General features: G+C 38.7%; 2 long non-coding RNA genes across 2 annotated transcripts; one reads left to right on the forward strand and one right to left on the reverse strand.

The window, feature by feature from the left end:
* Positions 1-4675: 4675 nt before the first annotated feature.
* On the forward strand, positions 4676-9774 carry LOC107561095 (uncharacterized). The gene is made up of 3 exons (XR_001605805.1): positions 4676-4686; positions 4853-4858; positions 9634-9774. It is a non-coding gene; the product is annotated as an uncharacterized lncRNA (long non-coding RNA).
* Positions 6844-8205, reverse strand: LOC107561096 (uncharacterized). Its single transcript, XR_001605806.1, has 3 exons — positions 8160-8205; positions 7424-7493; positions 6844-6876 (listed from the first exon to the last, which is right to left on the reverse strand). It is a non-coding gene; the product is annotated as an uncharacterized lncRNA (long non-coding RNA).
* Positions 9775-12040: the final 2266 nt, after the last annotated feature.

The raw sequence follows: 12040 nt of genomic DNA on the forward strand, positions 1-12040 counted from the left end.
TATATATATATATATATATATATATATGTGTGTATATATATATATATATATATATATATATATATATGAGTTTAGAGGGGAAGTAGACATTGAGGATTTCTGGAAATCAGTCAATCTTGAGATGATCGCTCGAGGATTTGTTCCCAGTAAGTGTTTTATCTCTTAAACCACAAGAAAATTGCACTTTGTCTCAATGTTTATATAATGTAGACTTCTAAATATGTGTATTTGTCTCAGGCCGGACCAAAAATCCATTTGCTGTGCAACCTAGTTATTCTAGGTGGGCTCCATGGATAGGACCCAAAACTAGGATGGATCACACTGTACTGAGTACAGAATTTGCAAAAGTTGCAACAGCAAAGGTCACGTCAGCTAAAGTTCAAATGATGAATGTGTCAGAAGACCGTCTCGTGGATGAGCTGATGAAGCAGAAGGTATAAATCTTGATAAAATTCAACTACAGTTGGATCATGCGCCCTTTATTGAAAGGATTGTCCTGACTATGTACTAGCCACGGAAAGGTTTTTGCACACTTCACTGAGGAGTCTAAAGCCGTACTAAGGGGTGATTGGCAGCCTGTTTTGAGACTAAGGAAAAGGAAGCTAGAGGACACCTTTCAGGTAAAAGCATTTGAGAAAATGACACTTAAAATGTCATGGTACCTTGTGAATGTTTGCTTATACTGTGGTGTCAGGAGGAGTTACAGCATTGGGTTCCGGAATCATCATCACAGGTATATATACTGTGTAGTGGGTCAGACAAAATGCTAATTCTCTATAAATATGAAGTTTTAAAATTAACACACTCAAATGTAATATTCATCTGCTTGTATTTTATAAATTGTCAGGCAGATGATGCAAGTATAAATGTACTGCATCCTGTGTTGGAGGATGTACTGCTTGAATCAAAACAAAACAAAACAATCTGATTGGATCAAATAATCGCGATTAGATGGTTATTTAATTATCATGACAGGGATTAGCATCTCACTTCAATGCACTGTATCTTGATGTAACTATAGAACATTATGTAAGATACTTAACGTACTTAACTTTTGCAGTTTGATGTAAAATAATCCATGTAAAAGCCATTACTAGTGAACCGATGAAGCAGACTGCTGCAGAAGCCGATTAGTGTTGGGTCGTTCTTGAACGATTCGTTCATTTTGAAAGAATCTTTAATGTGACTCGGGAAGAACGAGTCGTCTCGGGGAGTGATTCGTTCAGTCGCGCATGCGCAACATCCTATAGGTTCTGTACTGGAATTAGTCAAGTAGTTCACCTGTTTCGAGTCTTCGGGTTTTTCGAGTCAATTGTTCATCACGTGACAGCCCCATAAGTTTACCCTATGCAGTCTGAGCCGGAAAGAGAGTTGATTAGTTTATCTCGAGTCTTCGGGTTTGAGTCGTTCATTCATCACGTGACAGCCCCATAAGCCCAAACCCGAAGACTTGTCAAATAAGAGGTGGCGAGCTAATCATAGACTGAAGACTCAGGTAAACAATTAATTAATCTTTTCTGTTTTTTATAGCAGTTGTGTATTGTTTGTAGTGTGATCAACGTTTGTGTAAGTAGTAGACATATTAGGGAAGTAACACGTAACATTTTAATTATATTTTGTTAAAATGAACGAAATGACTCGAAAAAAGATTTGTTCATTTTGCTGAACGAGACTCAAAAGTCGGTAAAATGATCCGAACTTCCCATCACTAAAGCCAATCGGCGGCACTGCAACAGTGTATTTTCAAATTTAACGTGGGAAACAGCGCACTCACTAGTCATTGGCCAGATTCCTGAGTAACGGTCAGATTAACCAATCACGCTCAAAGCAACACTGCGAGACAGCAAATAGCGTTGCAACTAATAAAAAAAAAAAACTTGTTTTAAGTGAAAGTGTCTATTTATTTTTATTTGTAGGCTGTTACATTTAATTAATTGATCAAATGGTGATTTCACATTATGCTAGGGTTAGGTGCATCTGTGCTATTCACTGTTCACCACCCGTCATTTCCCTCTGATTTTAGGGTTAAATTAGGTTTAGGGCCAGAGGGACTATATTTTCAGACAGGATCAATAAAATATGCTGATTCAGGAACAGGTCTTACTTGGCAAAATCATGGCAGTCGTGTGTGTGTGTGTGTGTGTGTGTGTACCTGGTATTTATCACATGATGGGGACCAAATCTCCCCACATAAGCCCCCATGAGGAAACAAGCTTATAAATCATAAATAATTAAGTTTTTCTGAACATCTAAAATTGCATAAAGTTTCCTGTGACAGGTAGGTTTAGGTGTAGGGTTGGTGTATAGGGCGATAGAAAATTTGTACAGTATAAAATCCATTACGCCTATGGAATGTCCCCATAAAACATGGAAACACAACGTGTGTGTGTGTGTACGTGTTTGGCTACTTGTGCAGTTATATTGACATGACCAGCACCCTTTACATCTCTCGCCAGTTTCGCCATAGATTGCGACATGACATGTTTCCGGTGATGCATGTTTTGAATGAGAAACGTGCGCATTTACAGAGTGGATCGGGATAGTATTTGCATCGTTTAACAACTTAAATTATGCCCTGCTCCTCACACTAAACTATTATATTCCACCAGAGAGGACTACGACTGCAAAGCGTCGTCATTTGGTCTACTGTGGTACTGCTTTTTGACGTTTCTGCAATAAATTCTTGTGATTACATGTGTCTGTATGTTGCGTTTCTCTTATTGACTGTATACTTTTATACACTCACTCTTTATTGGTTGATTTTTTTATAAAAATAATTTTTTTTAATGCAATACATTTTTTATTGCACCGTTACATGAGTTGTGGATTTTAAGGCTGATTTTCTATTCTATATATATTCTATTTCTATTCTATATAAAATTACAGAGTTTGAATGTAAAAATACAGCTAAATATAAAACTAATAAGATTTACTTTAAAATTACAAAAAAGAACATTAAATTGTTAGTATGGACATAAACCTTTAATATAATGAGCTACATTATTCAATTACAGATAATTATTGTAATTTTACGTAAATTTGTACATAATTTAAGAAAACAGAAAATATACTGTATAAATAATACAGTAATTTGTTTGTATAAAAATTAGAATTACTGTAATTTGTCATTAATGGAATAATACTTAAAATAACAGTGAAGTTGTTAATTTACAGATATTTTTGTCATTTTACATGAATTTGTATGTAATGTATGAAAACAGGAAAAATACTGTATAAATAATAGTTATTTTCCTGTATAAAAAAATTAGAATTACTGCAATTTGTCATTAATAATATAATCCGTAAAATAACAGTCAAGTTGTTAATTTACAGATATTGTTAGTAATTTTACATACACTGAACAAAATTATAAACGCAACACTTTTGTTTTAGCCCCCATTTTTCATGAGCTGAACTCAAAGATCTAAGACTTTTTCTATGTACACAAAAGGCCTATTTCTCTCAAATCTTGTTCACAAATATGTCTAAATCTGTGTTAGTGAGCACTTCTCCTTTGCCGAGATAATCCATCCACCTCACAGGTGTGGCATATCAAGATGCTGATTAGACAGCATGATTAGTGCACAGGTGTGCCTTAGGCTGGCCACAATAAAAGGCCACTCTAAAATGTGCAGTTTTATCACACAGCACAATGCCACAGATGTCGCAAGTTTTGAGGGAGCATGCAATTGGCATGCTGACTGCAGGAATGTCCACCAGAGCTGTTGCCCGTGAATTGAATGTTAATTTCTCTACCATAAGCCGTCTCGAAAGGCGTTTCAGAGAATTTGGCAGTACATCCAACCGGCCTCACAACCGCAGACCACATGTAACCACACCAGCCCAGGACCTGCTAACAAGCTGCTGCAACAATCGGTTTGCATAACCAAAGAATTTCTGCACAAACTGTCAGAAACCGTCTCAGGGAAGCTCATCTGTATGCTCGTCGTCCTCATCGGGGTCTCGACCTGACTGCAATTCGTAACCGGCGACAAATATACTTTTCTTTTTTATATGAAACTTATGTTATTTGATCTTTATGACTGTTTTTCTTTGAGTGTGCTCCTCACCTTTACGTGTGGATTTTGATTGGCTGGCAGCTACTGTGTTCAGATCAGCAGGAAGGCCCACATACACTCCTCCATAGTTCCTGCAGAACACACAGTTACACATTCATAATGGTTATAAAAAAAACTGAAACAGAAGTAGGAAATAGGAGAAATAAAAAGCGATACTTATCTATCCTTTGCCGGTGTCCCTGCCCGGTGGTAGAGTCGATGGTCTTTACACTCTTCGGTCTTCACACGAGAAGGCCTTCACGGGACGGCTCCTGCGGTAAACTAAGCTTTTTTTATACCCGTCTAACAAAATACTAAATTAATTCAGCTGGACACTTTCCTTATTTTCTCCGCAACAAATGGCCAAGCAAGCGCAGACACTGACAAGATACGTGATACAGAACGAGACCAAACGCGATATCAGCACATCTCCACACAGTAAACACAACAAGCGTTTCCTAGCAACGACAACTGCACTACACACTAATGAGACAAGTAAATACACTTACGAGCTGCTTTTAACTTCCGCTGATAAAGACTGCTTCTCTCAAAGACTATTTCTTTACACTGATATTTAAGTGGGTAGAGCAAAAGCCATCACAGCAGTTATTTGAGAACTGGCTTACTAGTCATATGGAGCGCAGCGTCCTGGAGATGCTGTCCAACAGGAGTTCCGCTCCTGCTGGGGTGCAGGCCATCAGCACGAAAAAGCCTAGGACGCTCCCAGAAAAGATTCCAATTATTAACAAAGAGCAGTTTCTGTTCTTTACACCATGACAACCATTCATTTAAAGCAAACAGTCTCCTGAACCTTTCGTGTCCTCGTCTATACGTGGGAAGCGGTCCTGACATGTGATTGTCGTCGCAGGCGATATGTCTCCGTCTGCCGCAGCTTGGTGTCGTTAACGCCGGCGTGAAGCACGACAGCTCCGGGGCTCTCGTCGCCCTTCAGGATCGCGGGTATCTGCGCAGAAACATCGAGAACACGAGCACAAGGGAAACAGTGAGTGTGCACTTTACCTTCAGCTAACGTAGCACGAACATGCCGGACGATGGAGTCTCCGACGATCTAGGGATGTAACGATTACCGGTTTTACGATAAATCATGATAAAATGCCCTGACGGTTAGTATTATCGTGAAAAGATTCCAATTATTAACAAAGAGCAGTTTCTGTTCTTTACACCATGACAACCATTCATTTAAAGCAAACAGTCTCCTGAACCTTTCGTGTCCTCGTCTATACGTGGGAAGCGGTCCTGACATGTGATTGTCGTCGCAGGCGATATGTCTCCGTCTGCCGCAGCTTGGTGTCGTTAACGCCGGCGTGAAGCACGACAGCTCCGGGGCTCTCGTCGCCCTTCAGGATCGCGGGTATCTGCGCAGAAACATCGAGAACACGAGCACAAGGGAAACAGTGAGTGTGCACTTTACCTTCAGCTAACGTAGCACGAACATGCCGGACGATGGAGTCTCCGACGATCTAGGGATGTAACGATTACCGGTTTTACGATAAATCATGATAAAATGCCCTGACGGTTAGTATTATCGTTTAAAATTTAATTATCATCAAAATCGTGTTTGATTATTGCGATTTTGAAAACTCGCGGTAAATCCTGTCCAGCCAGCACCAGCCTGACGCAGAAGCAGCATGCAATGTTGTTGTTGTTTTTTTTGCACGAGACGAAATGGTGGAAAGCAGTGACAGCGCTCGGGAGATTTTCCAGCCATCTAAGAGAACCAAATCGGAGGTCTGGTCGTATTTTGGCTTTTACAAGAGTCCTGAAGGCAATTTAATCGAGGACGGTCACCCTGTCTGCTGATCTTGCAAGAAGAAAGTCGCTGCAAAAGGGGGAAACGTGTCAAATTTGCTCAGTCATCTTCGTGACCACCCCCCACTGTTATATAGCGAATGCAAGGTAACTTTTACCTCAATACCAAAACTAACTGGGTTAATAATTGGACAAAACAATATTGATTACAGATTAAACATTTTGTTATCTCACTTGTAATTAACGCAAAGCTTCCGCGAAGAAAGGTTCTCAGCAAGTGGCTTTGAGCCAAGACGAACGAAAGTTCAAAGTATAAGGTTGCCATTTAAGGGATAATGTATTGTATATTCATAGTTAACTTATTACACAGATTTTTTTGGAAGGAAGGAAATGCAGCAGAACAGAATCAAGTATTATTATTATTATTATTATTATTATTATTAGGGCTTCATGTTAATGTTAGGGCTAACATTTAATGTTTATGCTAAAAAAAAGTGCATACAGCTGCTAATTGTGTTTGTTGTTTGTTGATTTTCAAATATAAAACTTATTGAAATGTTTTCAGTGTGTGTATTAGTTCTTTTTGAACATTTTAATCTAATTTGAACAAAACCGTGATAACTTTGGTCACTATAATCGTGATATGAAATTTTCATACCATTACATCCCTACGACGATCACAGCATTCCGTCTCGCGGAGGGGAGCGAAGCGGTTCCAGGTGGAGATCTCGAAGACCGGAGGCGGCGGAGGGGGAGAGGTTGTCGCTCGGGGCCTGGCTCGCGTCTTTCGCTGTGGGTTCACCCAGGGTCCGTGGTGTCCCGGCGCCGGAATGAAGGACATCTGGGAAGATCGCGTCCTGGGTGCACCGGGCCTGTGCAGAGAAACACACGGAGTAGAGGTGGTGGGAGAGTTAGCAGCGCGCTGTATACTTACCCCGGACTTGTGAGCATCAGCCTGGGATGTTTCCAGCGTGGCTCTCCGCTCTCTCAGCTGGGCCTGCTTCTCCACCAGGTCGCGGATCTGCTTCTCCATTGCCTGCAGCTCGAGCTGCACTCAAAGGTAGACACACATCCGCCATTAATGCAAGTAACAGTGAGTAAAACAATGGTAATGTGTGTGAACAGAGTATTAGCAATGTAAGCGAGATTGGCGGCAACCACGCTGGCGATGCTAACGGGCTATAAGCTAATAGCAGATTCGGGAAATCAAAATAAAACTAGTGATAACAAGGCGCTCTGATTGTTTTTGTTGTAGAATACGATATATCCACGATATATCCACACGTTATAGAAACGAAAATGATGGTGTATAAAATTGATTTTAAGATAAAAAATAGACGATAAAATTTTAACTTGACAGCTCAAACTCAAAACACGCTGTAGCAACAAACAGGAAGTGACGTATTTTTGACAACTCCTTATTAGAAATAAACAAACTAGAGCATAGGTGAAATGCAGAAAATAGAAATAATAATATGGAAAGCATACAAAAATATCTTAAGATAGCAGAATTCACATTTTTAGATTTTACAGATGAATGATGATATATTGTAAAAAATAAATATGAAGTTATTTAATAAGTTTTCTCGGATCACCTGTATTTTCTATATCTCATTCAGCAGCTCCCATTAGAAATTTTCTTGGAACTTCCTTTTTTAGACGCTCCTGAAATCACAGTACAATTTTTATCAATATTTGTTTACAATGAAAAATCTAAACGTGTTTGAACCAGTTTCGCCCATTTTAGCCTGCGTGTAAGTGACCTCACCGATAGACTCTACAGTGCAGACTTTTAGGTTAAATTAATTAGCTTACTTCCATTTATCTATTGCCAAATTATCAGCAAAAACATTTACAAAGCTATCAAAATCCCTCCTTTACACATAAGATGTGATTAAAAGCCCAAACTTTCATTAATAAGAGCTCAAATCTATTATGCTATAGTTATGCTTCTATGCTAGCGTAATATTTGCTAGCAGACATTTCAGATAATTAAGGAAAGATACCATAACCAGAGGTATAAATATTAACAAAAGTACTTAAAGTAGACTGTGGGTAATATTAACATATGTTACGTAACCAATCTGTCGCAGCTGTTGAACTTTGTTTGGTATAACTGACGAGAAACAGAGAGAAATGTCAGACGCTGCTCTCCTCTCCAGCAGCTGTGTCCGCGGTTGCCACGGTAACTCTCAACGGCCACCATTAGGCTACTATACATAAAAACAATAATATTAAAAAAGGGTTTTAGCGTCTTTACAGAGTTCAAGAACTTTGTTTTATACATTTTATCAACCTATTTATTTATTTATTATAAATTGTAAGACTCACCTTAGAAAAGCTAATTCTCCTATCAGACACAGTTGAAGTGAAAAGTGCATCAGACAAACGCGCTGTCCTGACAGTATCTGCGGCAGATGAGATGGTGTAGCCAGTCTGTGTCATTATTTTACTTTCATAAGTCCTTACGAAATACAGAGTTTCACAACTCAGAAAAAAATATTTTCCTTTCCTGTCAATACTGTGCGCGCGCCTTATGCCACGTGACTATATTAAAAGCATGTTCATATTCTGACTTGGTGAAAAGAAACACATTTTGTCTTTAAGGAACGTTCAGTCTTGTGTCTGAAGTTTAATTAAACTTTTTAAATAGCATTATGTTAATCAGAGAGCATATAAAGAACGTACAAAAATTATGGTAATGAAATTACGTGCATACGACGTTGTAGTTACGTTGCCAATAAGTCATGAAGTTACAATATATTACGAATAGAGAACCTGTCTGGGACGTGCAGCATGCTTGGTTATCTTGTTACGTTGGGAGGACGTGCTGACGACGTTGTGTTGAATTACGTGCATATGATCCTCGTGGTTACGTTGCCTAAAAAGTTCAGTAAGTCATGAAATTACCAAAAAGTACGCATACATTACGTAACTGTTACGTCGTGTGTTCGCTGGGTTGTTGTCATTATTAACCTTTTTTTTTCGTTTGGCACAAGTGAAGTTGTTTTTGATGATTTGCCTAAAGAGCATACATGTGAGGTTACGATTGAATTAAATATTATTTTATTTATGTCCCTGTATGAGATTTTAGATGGTTCATACAGTTCTGGGAAATCTATTACACTTGAAAAAATCTTCTCCTCTATTTTTTCAATAGGCTGTTCAGTTAGTTCACTGATTGGTTGAAACCGACGCGGGTGCCGCTGCCGCTCACAAAAAAAAAGATAAAATATTTTTATCTTTGCGGCGCCGGTGGAAGCGGCAGGATTTTGGGTGCACGAGCACCGCTTGCGCTCCGCCTCCGCGCCGCCAGCGTAACCGCCCGCATTTTGGCGCTTTCCGTATGTGTCCCATTGAGAATGAACTAGACACTCGCGACTACTGCCGCGTACCGTGTGAAAGGGTTTTTAGGGAACCTTAATTTTCACTGAAATATTTGACTTCGCTTGTTTTTCTCTTCTAATCCTCACTCACAAATACTGTTTAATTTTAAGTTCTTTTCATTTATTTGTGCAGATCGGCTTTTTAAAGGGGAAAAAACAGCGCATATAGACGCACGAAGTAATTTCCCCGTATTATTTCCCTCCTCTCTTCGCTTCACACTCCAGTCCTGCCGGTGGAGCTAAAACACATACGTTTGTTCACCAAACACCATTAAACCTCAGAAGAAGACGATTAGTTTCACTGCGCTCTCTGTTGTTTTGTCGTGATGCTGCCTAGAAATGTTTTTCTTTCTGTAAGTATAAAAAGTACAGTTTTTGAATCAGGTCAGTAAAGACCTGTAATATTCTCATCTTCACAGTCGTGACTAAGTTTTGAAGCAAGCAGGAATATCTGGAGGAGTATCATCTGAACTGAGATCTGGTGCTGTGAAGATGCTGTTTGTTAAAGAGGAGAGTGAGGAGGACAAGAGTGAACCAGAAACCTGGAGAATAAAACACGAGGAACCAGAAACCTGGAGAATAAAACACGAGGAACCAGAAACCTGGAGAATAAAACACGAGGAACCAGAAACCCGGAGAATAAAACACGAGGAACAAGGAGGTGTTTATTCTTCATTCATCAACTTACATTATTGTTTGTGGTACATTAGGCTAACAAAGATTTAACAGGGTGCCTGCAGAATCAGATCTTCAAAAAGGTTTACATTCCAGGGCCGATTCCATTGTGCCCAATTCTGACCCCTGACAAATTATTACCCCCCTCCCTAGTATTGGTAGGTTTAGGTTTAGATGTATGGGAGGGGTTAGGATTAGGCAATCAGATAGCGATTTCAACGACAGGGGTAATAATTTGGCAGGGGGTCGAAAATGGGCACAACACTGGACTGCAATTTCAGGCCAGGAAATCTCACTCTCATCCAGGTCATATAGGAAAAAGGGGCCAAAATTGTACCTTTTGTTGTACAGGTTTGCCACTCTAGCAATACCCTTAAAAGGACATATTTGTACCTGTTTTACCCCTAATAGTTACATATTATTACCTTAGATTAGTAATTCCCTTAAGATACTTATATGTCTATTATAGGTTAAAAAAAGGTACAACGATGTTCTTTTAAGGGTACTGCTCAAGCTGTTGTACCCCAAAAGGTGCAATTTTGGCCCCTTTTTTCTGTATATAGCCTATACATTCACAACAATTTCTGAAACCACAGACAACCCTATTATTTATATGGCCATCACATAAAAAGGTCGAAATCCTTAGTCTAAGGCCGTGGAAAATAAAGGTTCTCTCTTACACTGCTGCACCTTCACTTCCCTTTTTCTTTTATTAATTTTCCCCAATATCTGTCTCTCCCTTTATTTTCTTGTACCTGTCACTTCTTCACCAGCAGGTTTACTGTTACGACCTTGTTTCAGAACAACCACATCATTGCAATTTGTTTGCACAGAATGTTGGTATTTATCTTAAAATGACTTAAATACCCTAGATTTAACAAACCCATATTTCATACAAATATATTATAACATATTTTCTAAAGTGCCTAAATGTCAACATTAGTACAATTTACTTAATGAACAATCCTAACACTGAACATACTATTGCATTATTAGGCTGTGACTCATTAATTTTCACTTTGGTACATTGGGAAGGCATAAATATGAAATAATAATAATAAAAAACAGGGCAGCTGGCCAAATCAGCCGCCAGGCCACCGGGAATTCTCCCAGTGCTCCCGATGACCAGTCCAGGCCTGTTACATTCCTTAATGTAAAAATAAGGGCTTAATTATCATTAAAATGTCTTAAAGCCACATTTCAAAGGTCTTAGAAATCTTTTCATTGTCAGTTCCATCGCATTTTTATTTTATTTTCGCTCATTGCTTTTTTATAATAGTAAAACTGTTGAGCTCAGAGCTTGTGAGACACATCAGATTAATTTTTTTACATTAGTGTAACCGCAAACATTTTGTGGACCAAGGTTTACCTGTTTTCTTGCTGTTCTCCCCCTAAAAATAATTAATGTACAATTATGCTGGGTTGGGGAGTAACATAATACATGTAACACGTAATCGGGACACAAAAATCTAATAACTAATTTGTTACAGTTACATCAAAAGGTATTCAGTGCAAAGTGTTTAGATTGCAGTTACATTTTGTAAAAAGGGGGAATACTATCAGTATTACAGTTGTTTCATTTAAAATTAAATTAGTATTTTGACATAATAACAATATATTTAGCGCTGCTTCATCATAGTTCCTGGTTCTGTTGACACATGTTGACTCACGTGAGCCACCTGTTGGTGCGTGTGCAAATAACACCGGTCTACAATTATTCTCAAACGCACGATGAGACGATGCTACAGTAAATTAAATAGGATGCTTCCTGCTGGGAAAAACGTTTTCATGTCTGAAAATTTCTGTTATTTTGTTTTCAATAAGGATAAAGGAAATAACATGGTTCAGGGCTCCAGACTCATTCTTCCCACTGGTCACTCTTTTGCGACTAACTTTCTCAGTTGGTCACAGGAGCATGTGATTTAGTCGCAATATTTTATTTTTTTGTGCTACAACATAGGATTAATCAATGCATGCTGATGAACTTTTATCATAGTTTATAGTTATATGGAAACAAAAGTAGTTCATATTCAACCCGTTCTTTTTCATCAGTAGTATTGTTTGTGATTTGAATTTTGTGAATGGGAGTTCCTCTTTTGCTGTGTTATAAGCCGGGCTTGGGGTGCTTTCACTTTCGAATTTGTGATCTTG

This window comes from Sinocyclocheilus grahami, unplaced genomic scaffold, assembly GCF_001515645.1.
Source record: "Sinocyclocheilus grahami isolate Dianchi unplaced genomic scaffold, SAMN03320097.WGS_v1.1 scaffold757.1, whole genome shotgun sequence".
In the NCBI taxonomy this organism is placed as follows: Eukaryota; Metazoa; Chordata; class Actinopteri; order Cypriniformes; family Cyprinidae; genus Sinocyclocheilus; species Sinocyclocheilus grahami.